Source organism: Lagenorhynchus albirostris, chromosome 7, assembly GCF_949774975.1.
Source record: "Lagenorhynchus albirostris chromosome 7, mLagAlb1.1, whole genome shotgun sequence".
Lineage (NCBI taxonomy): Eukaryota > Metazoa > Chordata > Mammalia > Artiodactyla > Delphinidae > Lagenorhynchus > Lagenorhynchus albirostris.
The window spans coordinates 50,253,267-50,280,026 of NC_083101.1; the positions used below are offsets into that span (position 1 = coordinate 50,253,267).

Sequence of the window (26,760 nt, forward strand, 5' to 3'; positions counted from 1 at the left end):
TATGTCATGAAGGTAGGATCCTCATGATGGGATAAGCGCCCTCATAAGAAGATGGAGAGAGATGGCTCTCTCTCCACACGCATGCACTTAAGAAAGGCCATGGGAGCACACAGTGAGAAGGTTGCCTTTTTCAAGCTAGGAAGACAACCCTCACCCAGAACCGGACCATGCTGGCCCCCCGATCTCGGACTTCCAGCTGCCAGAAATGTGAGAAACAAATGTCTGTTGTTTAAGCCCCCCAGGCTGCAGTAATTTGTTATGGAAGCCTGAGCAGAATAAGTTGGAGATCCAGCCCACAGGTTGTTCAGCTCACCGGGAGCCGCTTCCTCAATCAACCCTGTGTTCCTCAACCCCAGTTTTCCATGCTCCCAAGTGGACCACTTCAACCTTCCAAGTGTCCACTTAGATCTCCTGCCCTTTGGCAGCTGAGGTGCTGCTATCCTTTGATCCACCTCTCCATCCCCAACGGGAGGACTCTTGGCTCTCCTGGGGTGGCTCCCTGCTGAGCAGTCCTTCCAGCCTCCAACGCCACCCACGCTCCAGAAGATATCCAGAAGATAACCTCACACTGCCCAGGGCATCAACATTTGGACCGCCCCTTTCTCTCTGTTCCCGCTCCCCTTGCACCTGCTGCTGGGCCAGACTCTGTTTCCCTTGTGTCGCTTCTCTCATTATACCTGTGTACTATCTATCTCCCCCACTAGACTGTAAGCTCTGCTCTGAAGGCAGATACCTATTTGGCTGACATTGCATCCATCTCTTGTTGGGTTTTCTAAGTCCAACCCGATACTCCATTCATTCATTCACTCCTGGGACAACCACTGAACTGCTCCCTATCCAACACTCTCATGGATGTTGTACCTACGAAAAATACGAAACTGTCCCCGCCCTCCAGAGCCATCCAGTCGAATGGAGCAACAAGTAACTGCAACCCAGCACACTGCAGTAGGGAGGAACATGACCATGGAACAGGGGTGGGACAAAGGAAAGAGTCGACAATCCTGCCCAAGGGGCTTGGCTTGGGAAAGTCTTCACAGAAAATGTACTTGAGTTAGGTCTTAATAATATGAGTAGGCATTCCTGAGGCGGACAAAAGCAGCTGAGGCATCCCAGGCAGAGGAAAAAATATCCCCAAGAGTCAGCAAAGCAAAACAGCGAAGAATGTTCTCAGATCGCTTAGTAGGATGAGCTGGCAGGAAGGAAGCCTGAGGTGCACCTGTGAACTCAGGGCTAGAGATGCCTTCTGACCTTAGGCTCTGCACACAGCAGGTATGGCAGATGCCACCCCCTCCTGCTAACACACCCTTCCCCTTGCCTAGATGTGGCTGAACCATTACATAGTGAACACGTCCTCTGTGCCAGCCACCGAGCTAAGGGCTCCCCACAGGCATTACCTTGTTTAATTCTCACAAGGACCTTAAGAGGTGGGTGGAAATTCTCCCTGTTTTCAGATGAAGAAACTCAGGCACCAAATGCCCAGGTTAACTTTCCCGGGGCCACACTGGTAAGAAGTAGTGGAGGTGGGATTCCTACCCAGGTTGGTCTGATGACAAAATTCATACTTTCTGACACCCACTAAGCCTGGGTAGGTGCCCTGGGGCCCTTGGTATGTCCCCATCATAATGAAATGGAATTGCCTCTTTACTGATTTGTCTCCCTCTAGGATCCCATCACAGCAGTACCCCTAGCAGCTGCTACAGGGCCTGGCAGAGTATGGCATCAATGGGGCATGCTGAGAATGAATGAACACATGAATGAACAGGGCTTTGAACTCTTTGCCAATGTGCCCTCTCACCCTTCTCTGTCCCTGAAGTGAAGGAGTCCCTATTACCCTCCTAAAGCCAAGATCTAAGTGCAAAACCCAAGTTCACTTCTACCCTCTGCCGCTTTGGTCAAAGGGAGAAAAACTCCTACAGAACCAGCCTCTGAAGCTGCATGGACGGACCCCTCCTCCAAGTGCAAGGGCTTCTGCCACCGTCCTTGCTTTCCATCCTTGTCCCCATCTGAGCACAAAAGCCTTAACATCCTTTGAGAGGCCTGCTTCCAAGACTGGCCCTTGAACGGTGTCAGGGAACTTGGGTCTGAGGCATCTCCCACCGTTCTCAGGACTGATTAAAGTTGTCCACTGTCCCTAAACTCTGTACACAAATAATGTGGTTTAGGCTAAACATCTGCTTTCCTTCTGGGCATCTGAACTTTTGGTACATGCTCTGCAGAGGATGCCAACAATAATAAGTCCCCGGAAAAAATACCCTGGGTACTGAGTCTTTAATGAACTTCCCTGGCTGGCAACATTTCACACATGTGGTCTATCGGAATTAAGCCTGTCCCGCGTAGCTCTACTGGGAGAAGATACTTGGAAGCTTGCGCCCGGTGTTCTCAGATTGTGATCGTGTACTTTTGCCTTCACTGTAATAATCATAGAGGTGGCTATGACCATATGCTAAGCCTGTGAGTCTTCCTAGTGAATCACTGAAACTGGAGGTGACCTTAAGTATCCCGAGATACAATCTCTCCCAGAAGCAGGACTGAGAAATACCTCCTGTGCAGTTCTGACCATTACCAGAGGAATTGCACACCCTGGGCCCACAGGCATGTAAAATTGTGCAACTCGCCGAGTGGGATAGAGGACACAAACGTGAGTCTAAAGTAGGCGGTGGTTACTCAGCTCCTGAGCTCAGCAGCAAGTCACAGGCAGAGCTGGGCAGGGATAACACCCACTGATGCTAAGCCCTCTCCCTCTGCTGACAGCAGGTGCCCCCAGATGGTAACACAGAACACTGCGGGGCAGGTTTTGGCCTTGTTCCAAAGCCCAAGAGAAGTGCTTTATATCCTCAGGTACAATGAGGATTCCTTTCAGAAAAATATGAAATAAAATTAGGAGATGTTTGTCTCACGTCTGTGAAACTGCAGGGAGGGTGGGACACAGCTCAACTTCACAGGACCCAATAGCAGTGGGCCGCCACCCTTCCTGGATTTCTTTTCTGTAGCAAACCTTCTGACCTTCACAGCATTGACTGTCAGAACCCACCCTCAGAATAGGCTTATGCCAAGTTATGCTAAGGAGACTAGACACCTGGTAGCACAGATTTTTTAAGCCATTAAGCAGAGCAGGCAAAGGTGTGAAAGGAAGAAAACTAAAACTCGACGGCCACTACTTGCACAAAGGACTCCTGCTCTGGCTTACAAAGCTCCTCGGGTTCTAGGTTGACTATGATTCATGGTAAGAGGCAAGAGGGAGAGGGCCAGTCACGACTCCAGGACTGTGGCCTAAGGACGCCTTATCTTATGAAGGCAAGTCCACACTTGGCCCTGCCCCCAAGCAACCTATCCCACTACCTGGTAACGCTGGCCTTCCTAGAACTGGTGAAGAGGCGTGTCCTCAGTCCCCTGTTTACATGGAGGCGTGTCCTGAAGAGGCGTGTCCTCAGTCCCCTGTTTACATGGAGGCGTGTCCTGAAGAGGCGTGTCCTCAGTCCCCTGTTTACAGTGGGGGGCCTCACTGGCCTTTGTCTCCTCAGAATTCTCTCCCCACCTCTCCCCCATCTCAGAGGCTTCTCTTCCAGCCACCCCTCCCCACAGAATCCCTATGTCCCAGTTCCCAGCCCAGCCTGGGTCATATCTGCTTCCTCAGCTCTACTGAGCTCCTGTACACACGGGATCCGTGAGCTCACCTCTAGCCTCGTCCCCTCCCTCACTCTTGCTCCGGTCCTACCCTTCCAAATGCCTCCAATCCACTGGTTCTCTAAGTGAGGCCCCCAGACCAGCAGCATCAGCACCACCTGGGTACTTGCTAGAGATGCAGATTCTCTGGCCCCCACCCCAGACTGACTGACTCAGAAACCAAACTCAGGGGGTCAGTAATGTGGGTCTTAACAAGCTTCTAGGTGATTCAGACACAGCCCAATGTGTTAGGACCACTGAACCACACACTTTCATTTGCTTATTCTAAGGCTGTCTTAATTTTCAAATGGAAGTGATTTTCGTTTTCTAAATCCAGATGATTTCCCTGTTTCTCTTACTGCTCCCTACAGTTGCCAGTAATACAAGATCCAAACAGCACAACCCAAGTTCAATAGAGTGGGCCTCTAAAAATGCTAATAGGTATTTTAAAAATTCAGGATTGATTTGTAACTGTAGAACATGAAGATGATTCTCCATACGGCTATAGAGAAAAAACACTGCCATGCAGCTTGGGAAAGAACAAAAATGTACAAACTCACATCAAAATGTCCATCAGCCTACCCTCCTGTTGGGGGTACTTGAAAATAAAATCAAGAGTACCCTAATAGGGCTTCCCTGGTGGCGCAGTGTTGACAGTCCGCCTGCCAATGCAGGGGACATGGGTTCGTGCCCCGGTCTGGGAGGATCCCACATGCCACGGAGCGGCTGGGCCCGTGAGCCATGGCCGCTGAGCCTGCGCGCCCGGAGCCTGTGCTCCGCAATAGGAGAGGCAACAACAGTGAGAGGCTCCCGTACCGCAAAAAAAAAAAAAAAGAGAGTACCCTAATAAAAGATATCAACAATTTATTAATATGATTTGTAAAGTATATTCTTACATATTTTAATAAGTAGAATGGACAGATGTTAACCAACAAAATATCAAATGATATTTTCGTTCAAGTGTTTAAAATATCCACCATCGGGACTTCCCTGGTGGTCAGGTGGCTAAGACTCTGTGCTCCCAATGCAGGGGACCCGGGTTCGATCCCTGGTCAGGGAACTAGGTCCCACATGCCGCAACTAAGTGTTCACATGCCACAACTAAAAGATCCCGCACGGAGCAATGAAGATCCCGCGTGCCGCAACTAAGACCCTGTGCAGTCAAACAAACAAATAAATAATAAAATGTCCACCATCAGCATAAGCATATTTTTTGGTGTATTAACATTTGAGAGGTGCACGGTTTTTTGGTGCGCATTAAATCAGCATATAGAAGAAAAGTCCCTGCCTACTTACTCCCCTTCGCCTCCAAGAATCTATGTATTAATTCTTCACTCAAACCCTTTGGAACATCAGTACTACATGTACTAGGCCCCAAGGCAAATAAAAAGATGAGCCAAAACCAAAATAAATTTTAAAAGAGCAAAGGGCTCAATTTACATTTTTAGTATTTTTCTAAACCATTGAAACTAGGGAATTTATTCAAAATTGATTTTCCTCTTCCTCTATCTAGTGTTCCCCTAGAAGAGGATTTATAAAAAGGTCAGGAAAGAATGGCTTAATAAATAAGCTCATGAAAAAATGTTTAACATCATAAGGCATCAGAGGAGTGTGAATTAAAATTACTTCACGGGCTTCCCTGGTGGTGCAGTGGTTGAGAGTCCACCTGCCGATGCAGGGGACACGGGTTCGTGCCCCGGTCCGGGAAGATCCCACATGCCGCGGAGCGGCTGGGCCCGTGAGCCATGGCCGCTGAGCCTGCGCGTCCGGAGCCTGTGCTCCGCAACGGGGGAGGCCACAGCGGTGAGAGGCCCACGTAACGCAAAAAAAAAACACACACAAAAAAAACTACTTCACACCAACTAGGATGGCTAAAATAAAAAAGACTGATTTGGATGTGTAGAAATTGAAACTCTCACACATTGCTGATGAGATAGTAAACTGGTGCACCTACTCTGGAAAAGTCTGGCAGTTCCTGAAAATGTTAAATATAGAGTTAGATATGTTTTTCACTTGTAGGTATGTACCCCAAAGACATGAAAAAATATGCCCACATAAAAACATGAATGTTCACAGCAGTATTATTCATAATAGGCAAAAAGTAGAAACAACCCAAATGTCAATCAACAGATGAACGGATAAACAAAATGTGATAAACACAATGGAACATTATTTGGCAATAAAAAGAAGAAAACTCTGATACATGCTGCAATGTAGATAAACCTTGAAAACATTATGCTAAATGAAAGAAGCCAGAAATATAGGACTACATATTGTATAATTCCATTTATATCAAATGTCCAGAATAGGCAAATCTATAGACAGAAAGTAGATTAGTGGTTGCTTAAGGTGGGGGAAGCAGGGGATTAGAAGGTGCCAGCTAAGGGGTGGAAGGGCTTCACGAAGGGGTGGTGTTCGTTTTAGGGCAACAAAAAGGTCCTGAAATTGATTCTGGTGATGGTTGCACAACTCTGTGAATATACTCAAAATCAATGAATTGCACACTTTATAGGTGAACTGTATGGCACGTGAATTACATCTCAATAAGACTGTTTTTTAAAGAATGACCTAGAAGCTAGAAGAGAATTACAAACAAACTCGGTTAAGTAAAATGTGTGAGGTACCTCAGATGTGTGGCTTCTTCTGTCTCCTTTGCGTTGTAAATTTCTCCCACATGAAGGTAAGACATTTTTATTATCATTTTACAGTTTACAAGCATTTTTATAAAAAAGGTCTTTCTGAGTCCTTACTATAATCTTAGGGGGAGATAATTATTTCCCTAATTTTACATTTAGGAACACGGTGGCTCCAAGTTTATGAGGTTTATTCCTGCTCAGTCAGCTGGTCAGGGTAAGTATCAGTTCTTTTGCACCTGAATTCTGTGCCCTTCCTTCCACACTGTGTAGCATCTTGGGGTGCCTCGTAAATACCATCAGGTTGATATGCAGAGATGGTACTGCTGACCGGTCTCAGTAAGGAGAATGCCCAATGCTTTTTCTGGGAGCTGGACTAGCTATGCTAATGCTACATTCAAGCCACGTATAGTCTAATTGATCACTCATGAGCGGTCTTGTGGTACCATGGAAAGAACACTTTGCTGTTGACTCCTTTGCTCTTTTGGAATTTATTTCAGTTTGGGCTCATTTTTTATTTGCTTCAAAGCCTAGAGCAGCTAGTACCTGATGTTCCAAAAGATTTGAATGAAGAATTAATGAGGACTTCCCTGGCGGCGCAGTGGTTAAGAATCCGCATGCCAATGCAGGTGACACAGGTTCAACCCCTGCTCTGGGAAGATTCCCACATGCCGCGGAGCAATTAAGCCCATGTACCACAACTACTGAGCCTGCACTCTAGAGCCCGCAAGCCACAACTACTGAGCCCACGTGCCACAACTACTGAAGCCTGCGCGCCTAGAGCCCGGGGCTCTGCAACAAGAGAAGCCACAATGAGAAGCCTGTGCACCACAATGAAGAGTAGACCCCACTCACCGTATCTAAAGAAAGACCGCGCACAACACTGAGGACCCAACACAGACATAAATAAATAAATTTTTTTAAAAAAGAATTAATGAATACATAGTTTCTTGGAGGTGAAAGGGAGTTAGTAGGCAGGGATTTATTATTCTACATGGAAGGACCATGGAAAAGACCATATTCTAGAGTAGGAAGACCCAGGTTGGCTTCAGTCTTCTCACCTGTAATATTATAAAAAAAGAAACACCTCTCTCAGTCATTGTAAAGATTCATTGAGAATATATATGAAAATGCCCATTCAAAATGGGCACTCGACAAAAGTTCATTGATGCTGGATCAAATAGTCTAATACCTTGATACCTTAGGGAGACCAGTGGGTTTTTCTGGACATTCAGGATTCTGAACCTCAGATCTCAAGAATGAAGACCAACATCAAAAAGTGTTTATTCAATTTGCCAAACTGAAACAATGACTACCTAATTTTAAGGAAGAATTCATCATTAATTTTATTTCATGTTTAATATAAAATTGTGTTCTCTTGTACTTTCAGATTAATTTCTCAATATCTTAGTTTGCATGTGTGTGTGTGACTCCCAAACCTAATTATATATCGGAATCACCCAAGGTGTTATTAAAACCTACAAATTCCAATGCACGGAGTCTCACTCAGAGAAGGTCTGGAGTAGTTGGAGAGGTTCCATTTTTACTAAACTCCCCAAGTGATTCTCCAGGCATCACTGAATTACTGATAAATCCATTCACCAAACACTTTCTAGGAATGTTTTCTCCTGTGTGGACTACAAAATAGCATTTGTTCACCAAATAAAACACTGAACTATATTGCTATTTCGAAGAGAACACAGTGGAGGAGGGGAAACATTTTCTCTTTGCCTTACCATAATTAAAAAAAAAATAATAACATTCTGAAATTTTGTGAATGCAAGAATCTCGTGAAAAAGGAGAATTTTCTGCCAAATCTTGCCTATCTGAATTATCTTCATTCATCATTTCAAAGGGACTTTTCAATCAAAGGGAGCTCTAAGTTCCTTCCTACAAGGTGACAGCCTCATTCTGATGAAAGTCATAAGACAAGAAAAGTCAAGGGTCTTAGAGAAAAAAGAATTTGGGAAGAATTTTAAGGATCTGCCACTATTCAGCTACTTATTAAATCTTCCCAATATCTCTGATCACTTATGTATTCTGAACCACATTCTTGTTCTATAACAATGCCTTTGTTAGATCATGAATGAAACCATTTTCATTAGCTTGCCAATTCACATTTCTGTTCTCACTGAAAAGCATGTCCTCAAACCACAACCTGGATAATTTTGAGCAGATGCAAGCAGATTACTTTCAGTATTACAAAGCTTTCTATAAATTAGGAGTTTGGGATTAACAGATACACACTACTATCTACAAAATAAATAAACAACAAAGACCTACTGTATGGCACAGTGAACTGTATTCAATGTCTTGTAATAACCTATAATGGGAAAGAATCTTAAGGATATACATATGTGTGTAAGTGAATCACTTTGCTGTACACCTGAAATTAATGCATTGTAAATCAACTATACTTCAATTGAAACAACAACAACAAAGCTTTTCTAAATTATACAGTTTTACAACCAGAAATAATGTTCTTGGACCATTAGACTCACTTAACATTAAAGCAGTAACAAAATAGATTGGGGTCTTTTAGAAAATTATTTCAAATCTTTCTTCCTCCTATATATATGTCAGCAACAACACTTTTTCTTAAGCTTTCTTTCAACTACTTTCAACAATGAGTTTGGATCAGTATTAAAAAACAAAAACAAAATGCTAAACTCAATGTAAACACGACCCCTAAAATAAAGCCAGTTAAAAGAAGCACAGAGATTTTACCAGTCATCTGCACCTAGTTAATTAGTGCAGTTTGAGCCCTGGGTAGTTCCATTCCTTTTCAACCAGACCAAAGAGGAAGCCCTCATAGTTTCAGGTTGTCTCCATTAAAAGAAAGCACATGCACTTTAAGAATCTGGAGTTAAAATGCCAAGTCCACCAGGCCAGTGACCCAGGAATTTCCAAACGTTTATTCATATTCTGAGAAGATGATTTTAGTTTTACTTCACATTCCTGTTCAACCTTTTCTGTACCCTACAGAAAATGTCATTAACAGTATCCGGAAACTCAGGGGCTGGGAAGAGCGTCTGGAGCCTGTGCTCCGCAACGGGAGAGGCCACAATAGTGAGAGGCCCGCGTACCACAAAAAAAAAAAAAAAAAAAAAAAAATGGTGGTTAGGACTCTGCGCTTTTATTACTGAGGGCCTGGGTTCAATCCCTGGTGGGGGAAATAAGATCCCACAAGACGCCTAGAGGGGCAGGAAAAAAAGAAAAAAAATGGTTAAAATGACAAATTTTATGTTGTGTGTATTTTATCACAATAATAACGATGAAAGAATCAAAGTATCTAGAAACAAAAAACCCAAAGGCTTAAGGAGCCTGGCACCTGGGGTGGAGGTGCTGTGACCCATAAAGCTGTAGTGTGTTTGTCCTGGTCTGGCAAAACGAAGGTTCAAATGTAGGACTGGGTGGACATGTAGGGAAATGTAAATCACTTCTTCAAACTGGACAAAAAACTTCACCCCAACATAACCCTCTGCCAGTCTCAAGCCTTAATATGCGAAGGGTCCCCTGGGGACCTTGATTGAGCAGTTCTGGGTAGGTCAGATGGTATTTTTTTAAATTATTATTATTATTTTTTTTGGCGGTACGCGGGCCTCTCACTGTTTTGGCCTCTCCCGTTGTGGAGCACAGGCTCCGGACGCGCAGGCTCAGCGGCCATGGCTCACGGGCCCAGCCGCTCCGCGGCATGTGGGATCTTCCCGGACCGGGGCACAAACCCGTGTCCCCTGCATTGGCAGGCGTGAAGTCCTGTATTTTTAACAGGCCCTCAGGTGATATCGCTGTTGCTGGACCTTGAACCTCACTCAAAGCCGCAAGGCCCCAGCGCGTTTGACGTAAAGACAGTCACCCTATCAATCTAACCCTTTAGAACCACGGTCCCCTCACCGGGAAACGTGGAGGGTTGATCATGTGTTTCAGAAGAATTGGCTAAGGACTTAACTTACCTCCCAACCACGGTTTGTAAAAGTGCGCTGAGAAACTTGCATAGAAGGCCTGACTGAATGGAGCCTTCTAAGAGAACGCACTCACCCCGGGACTAGCAAGCAGCCGCAGCTGATAAGGATAATTGACAGCGGCAGTTTCGCAGAAAGCCCTCAAGCCGACTTCAAAACAGTCTTGAAAACACCCTTCTCAGCCTCGAAGAATGCCTGGAATTCAGTGGCCTTTATCCAACATAAAGATGTCCAACTCAGTTTTGACTGAGTTCCCTATAGAAGAACCTCACAATGTAGTCCTTGAAGACTGACAACACCCAGCATGTTGAGAAGCTCGGCCCCTTCCTTACAAATGGGTCAGAAAGTGCAAAAAAAAAAAAAAAAAGTTCCCTCAAACTCTGCCGAGCTGGGAGCACAGATCTCGGCTTCCGGGCTGCGTGGGCTGACAGGCATCTCCGGGGTTCTCAGGTGTGCGCACTTTCCAGGCTCCGCGGCTGAGACTCCGCCGGCAGCCCAGGCGGCGCCCACCTGCTCTCAACTAGCCAGCGCCTCTCTCGGCCCGCGTAAATCCAAGCCACCAGATCCTGCCCCCTCCAGATACTGCAAACGCTGACTGCGCCGACAGAAACTCAGAGGCCCTTTGAATCTGGTTCAAGAGAAGCTCAACAGAAAGTGAAACAGCTCCCGTCCCTTGGGGGAGAAGGCTCCAGGCCAGGTAGGAAAAAGAAGGTGGCTCCCAGTCACCTGTAGCTGCCCCAGCTGCGCGCCCAAACCCACTTCCAGAATGGTCCCCAAGATGGGGAGGCAAAAGTCAGTTAAGCATCCCCAGAAAGGGAAAATAATCAATGCCCAATAAAGTCCAGCCCGAATCCACTGGGGCATGGGGTGACAGAGCATTTACTCACGCTGCCCCCCACCTCCGCCCTCATGAAGGACCAGGGAGCAAGCGCCCCGCCGCAGCCCGCAAAGCCCTCCCCCGCCAGAGTCGGGACCGGAGGGAGATATCCCGGGCGCTGCCGGAGCGTGGAGGCTGCGCCTGGGGCGGCTTTTCTCCGGCCTCGCGGAGGGCAGGGCCGGGACGCCTGCGGGCGCTCAGTGGCCAGCGAGGGACCGGGAGGAGAGTACTCGCCTGGAGGCGGGTGGCGGCCGCAGTCGGCGGAGTCGGGGGCAGGGCGAAGGCGGCTCTGACGGGCGCCTGGGAGCCTCCGACGCGGCGCCGGCTGCTGGGCCGGTGTTCACTGCGCTCCCCGCGCGCGTCGCCGGCGGCGCCTCGCGGAGCCGGAGTGCTGGAGGCGGCCCAGCGAATGGGCGGGCGCGAGTGGCCTCGGCCGCTGCTCCTGTGTATTATTGTGACTCAAGCTATTTCCTGTTTGGAGGTTTGGGAGAAAGAAAAAAAAAAATCCAGGGTGGGGGCAGGGGGATCGGGGCGGCGGTGAGCCAGAGAGCGGCGGCCTGGAGGAGACGAGGGTGGGCAGCGGCTGTCACCTGCTTATTTCGAGCCCCCGAGGGTGCCTAGCGCGCGAGCCGGAGGAGAAATGTAGTTTATTGCAGTGCTACTTTGGGGTACTGGGAAGGACAGAGGGTGGCTCACACACGCCACCCAGCGTTGGGGTAGGGGCTGCGGCCGCAGGGACCGCTTGGTCACTCCAGCCCGCGCGCCCACTCCCCTGCCTCTTTCCTTCTCTGCAAAACTGCCGGTGAGCTTTCTTCACCCCGAAGGGCAAGCGGAATTCGCTGTGTTGCCTTCTTTCTTCGTGACCTGGTCGGCTTTTCGATCCCTTCCAGGGGTGTGAGCAAGGAAGGGGTGAGCGTCGTTCCCTTTTCAAAAACTACGGGAGGATCGTTGTGGACCGTTGTGGGTGTTTGACTGGTGGTATTGGCGGTGGGGTGGGAGGTGGGTGGGATGGGAAGGCAAGTTAATTATTTTGGTGGAAAGTTAACTTATATGATCAGCTTCCGTTCCCCTCCTCCACCAACCTCACCCTTAGCCGGATCACAGGGTCTGAGGCCCCAATCCGGAAATACCGGTTCCTCCCGCTGGGACAATAGGTGAGGGCGGGAGCGTTAACCCGAGGGCTGGCTTAGTCACCACGGGAATCTCTGCTCCGCTGGGAGGGCAGAATCCTCCTAGGACCCAAGCGTGCAACTGGCAAGCAGGTGCCTCTTCCATTTAGTCTTGTTAAAAAATCCTGGGAAGGTTATGGGGACTTATTGTTTAATGGGTGCAGAGTTTCCACTTGGGATGATGAAAAAGTTGTAGAGATGGATGGCGGTGTTGGTTGCACAACTATGTGAATGTACTTAATGCTCCTGAATTGTGTGCTTAAAAATGGTTTGAATGGTCAATTTTATGTTGTGTATTTTACTACAAAAAAAAAAATCCTGGGAAGATCATACCCTCATTCATTCAAGACAGCTTTGTTTATGATTGCCAAGCCCCCCTTCCCTCTTCCCTGACACAAACGTTTGGCAGAAGTAATGGAATAAGTAAAACTAAAGTTCATTTAATTTAGACTTTGGCGGGGGGGAGTACATATCAACAAGTTATTCCAAGAAGTGAGTAGATTGAGCCTAGAGGACAGTACAGTTTTTAAAAAGATGAGCAGTAGTTTGTCAGAAACATAGTGCTGGCAAGAGGAATAAAGGTGTAAATAGTGTCTTACTGTTTATCTAAGAAAGCAGGAACACATAGATACATTTGCTTATGTATTTTTTAAATGGAAAGATAAATTATTAAATTAAATGGTTACTTATTTGGGAGAGATGAAACAAGATGGAAGGTACAAGGATAGAGGCTAGACTTCTCTGACTATATCTGATTTTGTAGTTTTGACTTTGGAATGATGTCAATTTTACATAATTATGAAAAATTAAATCAAAAATTTAAAAAGCAAAATGCAACTAATGAATGTAGTATCAAATTGTTGGCTTAACTACATAAAGGGAAATTATGTGAGGTGACTTTAAAACACAATTATTTGACCCTACATCCCTTAGGAATATACCCTAAGGATGAAGAGAATGTTAAAAAACAAAACAGAAACAGCTTTTCAGTAATCACAATGTTATTAGTAATTTATGTTAGTGTTTTTAAGAATCAATGTTTTTCAGAATAAAAGAGATAAATACAAAATCAAGTTAAGCGATATTAAATTTGAATTGAAATTATCATTTAGAACTCATGATATACTTAAAAAATGTTTTTCCAAGGTCTTTTACTCAAAATGTCCACCAAACAGTGACCAACCTAGTAGGAGTAAGCACTCTTAGATCCCAGATTGTAGTCTCTAAATAGCATTTTTCCCTAAAAGGAACTAGACCTACTTGGAGAAGTGATTTATTTTAGTTTAAAGGTAAGAAGTACCCAAAATAAGACTGGAGCATCTTGTCAATTCAGAAAGCAAGGAAGCTATCAAAAACTAATAGGTTCACATGAAATGGAAGCAGAAGCCAACCTGTAGAAGCACCCACTGGCTAAAGTGGGATAAATTTGAGCATCAGTAAGGAAAGTAACTGCAATGAATTGAGACATATCAAATATGTATGTCTCCATGATTCACAAGGATACTTAAAAATGGGGTTAAAAAAAACCTGATTGGTTACCTTTGCAGATGCAGTAGAACTAATTCATTATTTTGAAAGCTGGTAAATTGCAAGAGAGAATTACACATTTTACCTGCCTCTTCTGGACTGTATCTAACACTTCATATGTACCACTTCAGATCTTCTTTGCCTCACCTGTCTCTTATTGCAGCCACTGCTGCAGCAGTAAGTTCTACGTGGGATCTTTCCACCTTCATACAGGAACAACCCAAATAACCTCATCTCCTACCTTCTACCCCAGCACTTCCCTGTTAATGCCAGTGTGGAGATCCATGGAAACTATCTAGGTGCCTATGCATACACCACCCTGAAGGGTGCGTGGGTTAATGTTTCGTGGTCTAACCTAAGACCAGTGGGGGATAGAAGCTGATAAATAAATATTCCTTCCTTTTCTCCCAGGACGAAGTGTCCTGAAACTCAGTCTATATCACTTCTCAGAAATCAAGTCACAAAGAATCAACCAATCGGGTGCTTGAAGCCGCAGCCTACCAGGCTTGAATTGGCTCTCTCGGCTTCCCCCACCCCTCACTTCTTTCCCTAGGACCATGCTTCCAATAAAGCCCATGTCTCAAGAACTCTGCTTCCTGGGAAACCCAAGCTAAGACCTGTACAACCTGTATCTCAGGGTAACTAAATAGTTGATGAGGAAATTATTCTAGCAAATAAATAAGAATATCAGTATTTTCCAAAACCCTATAAAATAATGGATCAAGGCAATGGTCATCAATGGCCACTAATCTCATAGAAAAGATCACCAGACATTATGTGCAATATGATAGAAATACGCAACACTGCAAATGACACATTCTTGCCAAAAAAGAGCAAACCTGAATCTGATCAAGCTCTAGATCCAACTACCAGTTTAGAGGAACTACTGGAATAGAGGAATGTGTTAATGCTACTAGGGGGCATGATCAACAAAATGCAGAATGTGAGAAACTCGAAAAGACAAATGGCCCAGTTTCCTCAAAAAGTAGCAAGGCATTAAAAATGATGGGGTAAGAAACATATAGATCAAAAGACTTAAGTGATACCAATAAAATACAACATGTATTTCTTGTTTGGGGCCTGATTCAAAATGGTGAGATATTTGGGGAAACTTGATAGTCCCTAAGTTAGTAAAATTTTAGGGAAATTTTTAAAATATTTTAATCACATGCCACTGATTTAATCTACTGTATGGAGTTGGGGTTGCTACTACATGTGTTTGGGTGCCATACACACACACACACACACATATACAGACACACACAAAATAAAACACCTGTTTAATTTCTTTTTGTATCTGAAATGAAATGAACATTTCAGAGAAGACTTGGATTCTGGATTTTCTTTGAATGTGTCAGGTGGGAAGAAAGGGACTCTGGCTGGCACAGCTGGTAACTGACATTCTCTTTGTCTTTCCCACCCACTCTTTTCGTTCTGGTTATAGGCTTTATGTATGCCTTTGTGCTTTCCTGTAATCAGCAAAACAGCATTTTCAGCATATTCACTAATAAATATTTCCACTCTGAAGACTAAACATTGCAAAATCTTCTCTTAGAAATAAAAAAAGACACTTCCATGGACCACAGGGACAGTACTCTGAAAAATGGGACAAGAACTCTGGGTTCTGACTCAGAACTCAGCAGAGGTTCCCTTCCCACCACTGACACCAAGTCAGTCCCATAGAAACCGTCTTGCCTTCCCGGGAGACAAAGCCCTATTCTGCTGCCTCTCGTGACAGGGAGCTCTTGTATTCTGTGTCCTGAGGTTCTGAAATCAATACTGTGCTTCACCTGTAGACTGGACAGACAGGATGGGGAAAGGGTCAAATCACAGTCTAAAGTGGGGCACTTGCCTTGGTGAGATAGGTGTTTTCTTTACGGGCAATAGGTGCATTATCGAGCCCCAGAAAGAGCCTTGTTTCTAGTTTTGACTTTGCTACTTGCTGCCTGTATGATCCTGAGTTTTGTATTTTTTCCAGTTTTATTGAGGAATAATCATCATACATGACTGTATAAGTTTAAGGCATAGAGCATGATGGTTTCATTTACACATATTGGGAAATGGTTACCACAATAGGTTCAGCTAAAATCCATCATCATGGATATTGATATCCATCGTGAATATTGATACAATAAAAAGGGAAAAAAAGTGTTCTCCTTGTGATGAGAATTCTTAGGATTTACCCTTTTAACTTTTCTGTATATCATACAGCAGTGTTAGCTATAGTTAGCATGTTGTACATTACATCCCTAGTATTTATTTATGCTATAATATTTCTTATAATATCTTATAATAATATAACTGGAAGTTTACCTTTTGGCCATCTTCCTCCAATTCTCTCTGCAATGCCCCACCACCCAGGCCACAAATTTATATTTAATTTCCTTGAGTGTAAACTTCAGTCTTTCACTCTTTGACCTGGCAGCTCCATTTCTAGATACCTAGATACCCCACAAATATTTACACACATATTGAAAGAAATATATTTAAGAATGCTTATTCCTCTGTGTTAGAATAGCAAAAAATTAAAATTAAATGCCACTAAAAGAATGGCTAGATAAACAATGGTACATCTGGATGATGTGCTAAATGTATTTTGGTACCTTTCAGGGTAGCTTTTTGTATGAACTATTCAGAGGTTTGCTTTGGTTCCAAAATGAGTATCCAGTTAATTAAAGTTACAGATCCCAAACCCTAATTCTTCTTTAGGCTTTAATTTTACACATTTTTATTATTCTATCTTGTAAGTCTAGCTTTTATTTTCACCTACAAAATTTTATTATGTTATATTTGATACATACAAAATAATATAAGTACCATCTATGTAAGCTTGGGAGCATATAATAAAATGAATACAGGAATCCACCACACTGTTAATCAATAGAACATTACCTGGACTTCCCTGGTGGCGCAATGGTTAAGAATCTGCCTGCCAATGCAGGGGACACGGGTTCAAGCCCTGGTCTGGGAAGATCCCACATGCCACGGAGCAACTAAGCCCGTGAGCCACAACTACTGAGCCTGTGCTCTAGGGCCCACGAGCCACAACTACTGAACCCACGTGCCACAACTACTGAAACCCATGCACTAGAGCCCATGCTCTGCCGTAAGAGAAGCCACCACAATGAGAAGCCCACACACTGCAACAAAGAGTAGCTCCCGCTCTACGCAACTAGAGAAAGCCCATGCACGGCAACGAAGACCCAATGCAGCCAAAAAATTTTTTTAAAAAAGATAGAACATTACCAGTGTTTTTGATTATGCCACATGGTTGCAAATCCTACTCACCCCCCCATCCATTTCAAGGTAATCACTATCCTAATTTATGCATTCATGAAAAAAATTTTTTTTTACCAAGACATGTACATCTTCCTAAACGATATATTGTTTGGATTTGCTAGTTTTTGAGCTTTATAAGAATAGAATCACACTGTATGTAGTCTTCTGCAACCAGCTGTTTTTCACTGCAAATTATGTTTCTAAGATTTATTCAGCTTCTTGAGTATAGCTATATTTCATCCAATTTTATTCCTGTATAATATTCCATTTCTATATTTGATTTTAAGTTTTCCTTTGCATCAAAGGATGCCCACCCTCTAGGCAGATGATTACTTTCTTAGTAAACTTTAAGAAAAAGATTTCAGACCATTTCAGACCATCAGAATTTGCAGGCAAAAAGAGTGATTCTTCTTTTCACTCATCAAGGAAATACATATATCATCCCTTGTCTTTGGGGATAAATACATATATCATCCCATACTTTGCCTAAGTATGTCAGAGATGCATAGCTACCAGAAAAATGCAGCTGGGTGGAGCTCACTAAATATCATTTATGCTTATGCCAGTCACTCCAGAATTTCAAGAAGGGGTAGCCTTCTAGCCCACATCCCTAGGTTACTAATTCTTCTGCTCATAGAAATGTGCACCTTCCACGCACCTGAGAAGGTTTTATATTTCTTTGGCTCTTACAATTTGTAAATGTCTTTTCTTCCTAATTCTTAAGACCTTGGGACTTAATGAATCCTGCTTCTTTCCATATACCTCTCAACTTAGAACCAAACAACTCTAGCAGATATTAAAATGACAGCCAATGAAAGTGGTAACAGTTGTTGAATCTAGTGGAGTGTATGTGTGTGTTTCCTATACCAGTCTTTTCACTATTTTGTATGTTTGATTTTTTCCTGTATAAAAATTGAAGGAGGGGGATTGAATTCTGATGTCTTTCCTGGCTTTGTCTGATTTGGGGGTCACAACTTTTTAAGCTGTTTCTGCTGACCGACTGAGGAGCGCTCTCCATCAGTTAAAAGCAGTGAGCTAGGGGCTTCCCTGGTGGCGCAGTGGTTGAGAGTCCGCCTGCCGATGCAGGGGACACGGGTTCGTGCCCCGGTCCGGGAGGATCCCACATGCCGCGGAGCGGCTGGGCCCGTGAGCCATGGCCGCTGAGCCTGTGCGTCTGGAGCCTGTGCTCTGCAGCGGGAGAGGCCGCAGCAGTGAGAGGCCCGTGTACCGCAAAAAAAAAAAAAAAAAAAGCAGTGAGCTAATCTATATGAGCCAATATGCAAAGTTCTTCAAGACACGTTGCTAAACAAAAAAAAGGGCAAGTCACAGAACAATACATATGGTATGAACCTGCTTATGCAATAAATACGTGCACATCTATATGCAAATGAGTAGAAAAAGGGCTGGAAGGATGCTCTGCGTCTTGGCAACGGTGGTCAACTGGAAAAGTGAGTGAGAGAAGCTGTGATTTAGGGGGAGAGGTGAATGGTGGTGAAGACAGACCTGCATTTTTGGGGTACTGTTTTGAATTTAATTAAAAGCAAAAGTAAAATGAATGCATGGGGTGGACTAGAAAACCTGCCAGCCATCTTCCGACTGACACTTGCCATGATCCTAGGGGGTTGGAGCACATCTGTCTTGAGGGGGACTTGGTGGGAGGTCGTGGTCATGGGGCTCTAGTGCTCTCTGAAGATTGAATGAGGCCAGCTGCAGCTCCGAGAAACAGGCCATGACTGCATGGGTCAAAGGACTGCTAAGTGCTCTTTCAACAGTCCTTACCCTGGCCTCATCCCCAGACACACCTGAGAGCAGGGCTGCTCCTGGGCCAAGGCCCTCCTCCATGGGGCCACAGCAGGCAGCAGCCCCACCTTCTCCCTGGGCAAAGGCAGGAATGGGGCAGGTAAACACCCCCTGTGTGGCTGGCGGTCACAGTGTTGAGAAGCAAGTCAAGAGCCATGCTCAGCAATCACTGGGTTGAAGATTACTTTGATCCCCTTAACACCCTCTGTAGTCGCTCTACTTTGGCATGACATCTTAAGTCATCCAATTTACGATTCTCTGTTTAGATCCAGGAGGTACCTCTAGATTCATAGTTCCTATGGCCAAAGCTTTGGAAGTTTTTCTAAGAAAATATCAGTTCAAGTAAGTGGCACACTGCCTGCCTTATGACATTCAACAATGTTAATTATTTGGACTTTGACAAACAGCTCATAAAAATATAGTACTTTGTCTTGCCTCTAGTTTTAGTTAAGCTTCTGTTGAATATTAATTTTAAATATGCATGAAAAGCATACTTTCCCTGGGGCTGGAATTTCCAGGGAGATAGAAATAGATATAGATATGGATAAATTCATTGAACAACTTAGTAGAAAAACAAGGATGTGATTATTTATAGTGTTTTGTGTAAAAATCATTTTTCTCGTGATGCTCAAAAAGCTTTAAACAATAAACTAATAGTTTTGTAATAATTACAACTAATATTTACATGTATAGATCAATCATAGAAGTTAGAGGCTGAGATGCAGTTGAATTGCACCTGTGCTTATTATGCATCGGATAATAGTAGGGGTGTTAGGGACATGACCAAAATTATGGGCTCACATTTTAATGAGTATTTATTTGGCATAGAATGCCTGTGACCCTAAACTGATGTTAAGCATGTTAATTGATTGAGGGATTCTTCTGCTTAAGTCAATAGCCACAATTTAAAAACACAACAGGGCTTCCCTGGTGGCGCAGTGGTTGAGAGTCCGCCTGACGATGCGGGGACGTAGGTTTGTGCCCCGGTCCGGGAGGATCCCACATGCTGCGGAGCGGCTGGGCCCGTGAGCCATGGCCGCTGAGCCTGCGCGTCCGGAGCCTGTGCTCCGCAACAGGAGAGGCCACACAGTGAGAGGCCCGCGCACCGCAAAAAAAAAAAAAAAGAGAGACTTGGAGGGGTGTCTTCCTCTGCCAGTCCAGGAACTCTAGAGAGAGGCACACGGTACAGGAGAAAGAACATTGGGTATTGGAGTCCCCCAGACCTGGGCATACATCCCAGTGTGGTAACTTTCCAGTTGAGTGACTGAGGTAAGCTCCCTGGATTTACCTGAACCTGTTTTCCCTTTTAAAAATAAGGCTAATATTACCTGCTTCATAGATTGTTGTTAGTGTTAGAATTTATGTATCTACATACACAGAGGAAAAACTCTAGAAGAACATTGTATCAGGATTATAATTGGCTATAGATAACAGAATCTCAACCACAGTGGCCAAACAAGATAGGCCTTTATTTTGTTTCACATCGTGAAATATCTGGAGGTAAACAGTTTGGGTTTTTTTTGTTTGTTTGTTTTTGTAAAGCAATTCTAAGATTAAAGCAGGGGACAAGAAAAACCCAACAACAACACAGGGGACAAGGTTTTTCCATTCTTTCTGCTCTGCCATCTTTGCCTGTGTTTTTTTTTAAAAATAAATTTATTTATTTATTTACTTATTTATTATTGGCTGCATTGGGTCTTCGTTGCTGTGCGCGGTCTTTCTCTAGCTGCGGGGAGCGGGGCTACTCTTCATTGCGGTACGCAGGCTTCTCATTGCGGTGGCTTCTCTTGTTGCGGAGCACGGGCTCTAGGTGCGCGGGTTTCAGTAGTTGTGGCTCGCAGGCTCTAGAGCACAAGCTCAGTAGTTGTGGCTCACGGGCTTAGTTGCTCTGCGGCATGTGGAATCTTCCTGGACCAGGACTCGAACCCATGTCCGCTGCATTGGCAGGCAGATTCTCAACCACTGTGCCACCAGGGAAGCCCTCTGCCTGTGGTTTTGATCTTCATGGGTCCAAGACCATTCCTCCACCTTCAGACATCTAGTGTATAGGGTAGGCAAAAGCCTGCACCAGCTGAGTCTGCCTATGAGCTTTCCTGTAAGCTTTTGTGCTTACATAAGCCAAACGTAGCTCCTAAGGCTATTCCTAGTTCCACAGTCACACATACCCATACACACTTACTCTAGCCTCTCAACGTTTTGCAGATACTGCTTACACCTGGCACAGTGACACATAATATGTGCTCAACATATTCATAAGGACTTCCCTGGTGGTGCAGTGGTTAAGAATCCGCCTGCCAATGCAGGGGACACGGGTTCAATCCCTGGTCCGGGAAGATCCCACATGCTGTGAAGCAACTAAGCCCGTGCACCACAACTACTGAGCCTGCGCTCTAGGGCCCGCGAGTCACAACTACTGAAGCCCACATGCCTAGAGCCCGTGCTCTGCAACAAGAGAAGCCACCGCAATGAGAAGCCCACGCACCGCAATTAAGAGGAGCCCCCGTTCGCTGCAACGAGGGAAAGCCCACATGCAACAATGAAGACCCAATGCAGCCAAAAATAAAAAATAATGTGTTGAGTTGAAAAATTAGTCTCCTCATCAAGGTATGCTTTCCTTATTGAATAATAAGTCAAAAGTAAAATATTAATTTCTTGACTTGATATGAGTAAAGGCTCCTGTCAAGAAAGTTCTATATGTTCCTTCACTAGGAAATACCCACAGTGAGGAAAAAATGAAAAGCTACTCACCCGGCTCCCAAGCCATCCTACGACCCACATTGTCCAGGTTGCTTTGCGTTGGGCTAGCTAATCTGAAACCCAGGAGACAGAAACCAGAGGCTGTCCGGCGTGTGGCGTGTTTGGAGAGCATGGTCCACGAGCACGCCCAGGGATAGAGCACCCACAGGTGCCACGTGAATCTTCCAGGAGAAGAAATATGTCCTGAGTGCAGGTCTGGCAACTGTTAGGCAGCCATGTCTGCGAGAAAGTGTATTGAGAACTGAAGAGTGACTAAAATGAGCTGACTTCATTATCCTTACCTATGGTTGCCAAGGCAACAAGGCAACAACCCCCCCTTAGGATCTTAGGTAATAAGATCCTTTCAAATACACTTGGGAGATAGCAGTTGTCTGTTGCCCGCACCTGCCTAGAGGGATATGATTCATTGGGTTTCTGCCTTCTGGTGAGCCAGAAAAAAGCGCCCTGCAAATGTCTATTAGTTCTTACTTGTGTGTTTTCAGGTCCCACTGATGTATACCAAATATCCCCCAACAAAAGACCTCCTGTTACAGACACATCCGCAGTGTGTAGAAGGATGTGGTGTTGAGTAATTCCTTCCTGCCCAGACCCAGATTGTTGATTCATAGCATCCTAGCTACTCATAAGATTGGTTCAAGCAATTGCTTGCTTTTCAGAATTACACAGAGAAAGGGCATATAAATCTACAATCCCTTAGCCACAATTCTGAAATTTCAGAGTTTTGCCTCTGAAACCAAAGGTTTGGTGCTCAAACTAATTTGGCAGCAGAATCTGACCTGAACTGTTGATGTAAGTCTGTTTATGATCCTTATTTATTCTACCTAGTACACATAATCATACATTTCACTGGGAATATATCGATGGGTTTAAATAATTCCAGACTCTGCTGGAAGTATCACGTAATGCTATGTAGTATATGTACCACATTTCTGAAAAAAAAAAATTTGAATTCCAAAACACATGGCCCAAGAGTTTCAGATAAAGGATTATGAACTTGTAAAATTAAACCCCAGGGAGATATGTAGTTAGTGATGGGTTATTCAACACATCACGTTGTACTTGCAGCTTCTTTATAAACTGTAGAGTCTCTGCTTTCTCTGCCCAAACACACAATATATGTAACCCTAACTATTGCACGCTGTATCAGCCCTGTAGAAAATTTTGCAAACTCATTATACACACCCCCAAATTCTTTTTTTTTTTTTTTTTTTGATGTGGCCCATTTTTAAAGTCTTTATTGAATTTGTTACAATGTTGCTTCTGTTTTGGTTTCTTGGCCCCAAGACAGGTGGGAATCTTAGCTCCCCGACCAGGGATCGAACCTGTACTCCCTTCATTGGAAGGGGGGATCTTAACCACTGGACCGCCAGGGAAGTCCCTACATACCCCCAGATTCTTACACTGTGAATTTTCACTGACTTGGCCTCTGTTTACAAGGATTGCTCCTCCTTACAGGCAAAACAACTCCATTTCCTCTTACTGCTTTTCATATCAGTGAGAAAACAAGCACCCACCTTGGGCAAACATATTTAAGTTTCTGTGCAAGTTTCCAAAGAAAGCAAATTTGAAGGGCAACTCAAAGGAGGACAACATGTTCAATTTCTTTTGTGTATCCCTTCATTTTCTTTATGTGACTGTGGCACAAGGCTTGGTGTTGTGACTCCTGTATGATATCAGCACAGCAAGTTAATCTTTCAAATATCCACCTAAGTCAGAAATCATGATTTGGATCTTTCATTGAACAGGAAGAATCGGATGCAGAATGCAGAACATATGAAGGTTTCATGGATGACAAATTATTAGGTTAGCTGAACAGATTAAGGTCTAGAGGTATTTCTGATGACCAAGTAGAGGAGACATAGGAATGTCCCTGTTTTCCTCTGTACCTAGAAAAATGGAATGTACTCAATAATGTATGATTAATTGCTCCTGCACAGGGGAAACTTGTACCAACAAGCTAAAGGACATTCCATAGGAAACTCATGACTCCTCAATCATATCTGATGGAAGAAAGTTCTATAACTCAAAAAGGAAACTCAGTAAACTTCACAGCCTCATAAATTGTGTTCACAACCACCATATGCTCTTTGATGCAGGATCCCAGGAAAAATACGAAGATCCTCTTCATGATTAAAGAGCTTGTGCTTAGCACTGAATTGTCTGTCTCTTCATGGATCTGGGTTGACATCTCTGCTCAATGCATTACTTCCAGGAGAAAAGTGACTCCCAAGTCCCTTCTTCTTTGTGCTCTGGAGGTGCGGTTTTAGCTACACCAAACCTTATTACATTAACTCTCACCTGGGCTACTGATGTCGTCTTAACTGTTTCCAGGGTGTGGAACACACTAACCTAAGCTGTGCACAAGCTTGTTCTCACTTCATTGAGGCTGCTACTCAGATGCTAGTGTATTAGAGAAGCCTTCAACTACTCTAGCAAAAAGAGCTCCACCCAAGACAGTTCTGGAGATGGATGGTGGTTATAGTTGTGAAACCTCACAACTCAGATTGGGACTTGAACCCATGGGCTGGGACTTGAACCCACTGTCTTTTATTTATTTTAAATTTTATTTATTTATTTATTTTTGGCTGCGTTGGGTCTTCGTTGCTGCGCGGGGGCTTTCTCTAGTTGCTGCGAGAAGGGTCTACTCTTCATTGCGGTGCGCGGGCTTCTTATTGAGGTGGGCTCTCTTGCTGCGGAGCACAGGCTCTAGGTGCACTGGCTTCAGTAGCTGTGGCTCAAAGGCTCTAGAGCGCAGGCTCAGTAGTTGTGGCGCAGGGGCTTAGTTGCTCCGGGCATGTGGGATCTTCCCCGACCAGGGCTCGAATCCGTGTCCCCTGCATTGGCAGGCGGATTGTTAACCACTGTGCCACCAGGGAAGCCCCCCATGGTCTTTTAATTAAAATCTTGCACACCTAGTCTCAGGACTTAATGAAGCTCAGGTTCTTTATGTCTCAATGCAGAAGGAATTCAGTGAGAGACAAAGTGATAGGTAAGAAGTGGCTTTATTCACAGAGATACACATTCCATAGACAGAATGCGGTCTGTCTCAAAAGGCAAGAGCGGCCCCGAAATATGGGGGTGGTTAGTTTTTATGGGCTGGGTAACTTCATAAGCTAACGAGTGGGAGCATTATTCCAACTATTTTGTGGAAGGGGTGGGGATTTCCCAGGAATTGGGCCACGGCCCACTTTTGGCCCTTTATGGTTAGCCTTGGAACTGTCATGGCGCTGGTGGGTGTGTCATTTAGCATGTTGATGTATTACAATTAGCGTATAATGAGGCTCAAGGTCTACTGGAAGTTGAATCTCCTGCCATCTTGGACCTAGTTGGTTGTAACCAGTTATATTGTATCCCCAACAGCTGTCATTCTTTTAAAGGTTGTGCCCTGCCCCCTTCCCTCCTGTTTCAGTTATACAACAATGTGAGTGTACTTAATGCCACTGAATTGTAACTTTAAAATGGTTAACACGGTAAATTTTATGTTATGGACATTTTTACCACAATGAGAAAAAAAAAGACAAAAAGGAAGACAAATAGCTCCACCCAGCACACTTCATCTTTCTTACCTGTTTCTTTTTCCTTCTTAGCACATCAGTACCCAACACTGTAGATTCATATGTCTATTATCTATACTCCCCCAGATGAATGGAAGATCCAGGAGAGCTGATGCTTCATTTGTTTTCTTCACTCCTTTTTTTTTTTTTGGCCACACCATGAAGCATGCGGGATCTTAGTTCTCCGACCACAGATCGAACCCATGCCCTCTGCATTGGGAGCGTGGAGTCTTAACCACTGGCCCGCCAGGGAAGTCCATTCACTCCTTTATTTGTGTTGCCCAGAAAGTGCCTGGCACATTGTAGATACTCCTAAAGATTTTCTGAGTGAGTGAATAAAAGCAAACTAGCAAGCTAGGTCTGAAACTAGTATTCCCATCTCTAGCTTCTCTCCTTCTAATCCAATCCAGTTTAGACATTGACCCTAGAATTACCTGGGTTTTCTTTTTAAAACATAGATCTGATCTTACTATTCCTGTGCTCTCAAATTCTGCATGTTTAGAAGAAACACAAATACTATTTCTAAAAGGAGAAGAAGAAATAACAAGTGATAACCACAGAATGTTACCTAGATCATCTCTGAGAAATAACATTCTAGTTTCTCTGCCTTTCAAAGTCTCGTGTAAGAGTTAACAAAGATGCTAGGTCATAAGCAAACCAACACCATGAATAACGGCAACAAAAAAATTCCCCAAACCAGCTGTGGCTTTTTACTAACTGTAGTAGAAGGTCCAAATTTAATAGATGGCATGACATTTTAATTTCTTTGAAGGTAACAGTCCCAGTATAATAATTAATATAGCCGTATAATTTATAAGCATGTCTCTCCTTCCCCCATATCACTTCATGGAGTAGGGATACAGGAGTGTAATCCAACTTCTTGGCGATAGATTCATGGCCTCTACAGTCTAGACCCTACCTGTCTTTTTCCATCTCCTCTCCACCCCATTGTAGGGGAGCAAAATTTGCTACCCCAAATACCTCTTTGGCATGAGGATTAATTAAGGCTGGAAAACTCAGGAAGTTTTTCTTCTTACCTTCCCCTTAATTGCCTAAATGAATTCTCATAAAAAGCTTGTTCCTACTAGAAAAATGGTAGAGATGAACCGGTTTGCAGGGCAGAAATAGAGACATAGATGTAGAGAAAAAACGTGTGGACACCAAGCGGGGAAAGTGATGGGGGGAGGGGAGGTGGTGGTGGGATGAATTGGGAGATTGGGATTGACATATATACACTACTATGTATAAGATGAATAGCTAATAAGAACCTGCTGTATAAAAAATTAAATTCAAAAATTCAAAAAAAAAAGCCTGTTCCTGGAATAGAGCTATCACCAGAGACATCTGCAAAGATGAGGGGCTAGGTGTGGTGGAGAGGCAGGGCCTAGCGATTAGAGTCCACTCTGTGTCCCATTGTCTCTGCACGGCCGGCAGACATTTATTTACCAGACATTTGCTTTTCCATCTTCATGTGCATTACGTCCCAAACCACTACCCCCGATATCCTCTTTTGTCTTTAGCTGAAGATGATATTTAAGG

The 26,760-nt window shown here is 44.2% G+C and overlaps 1 protein-coding gene across 2 annotated transcripts in view; it reads right to left on the bottom strand.

Moving 5' to 3' along the window:
• The window catches only part of TJP2 (tight junction protein 2), a 143,777-nt gene extending 122,103 nt beyond the window's left edge, over positions 1–21,674 (bottom strand). Inside the window, exon 1 of one of the 2 annotated variants that reach the window (XM_060155003.1) lies at positions 21,659–21,674. The gene's annotated coding sequence lies outside the window, so the exon portion shown is untranslated. Of the gene's footprint in view, positions 1–11,369; positions 11,518–21,658 lie in introns of those variants that run through there. The other variant, XM_060155005.1, reaches the window with a different exon arrangement.
• Positions 21,675–26,760: the final 5,086 nt, after the last annotated feature.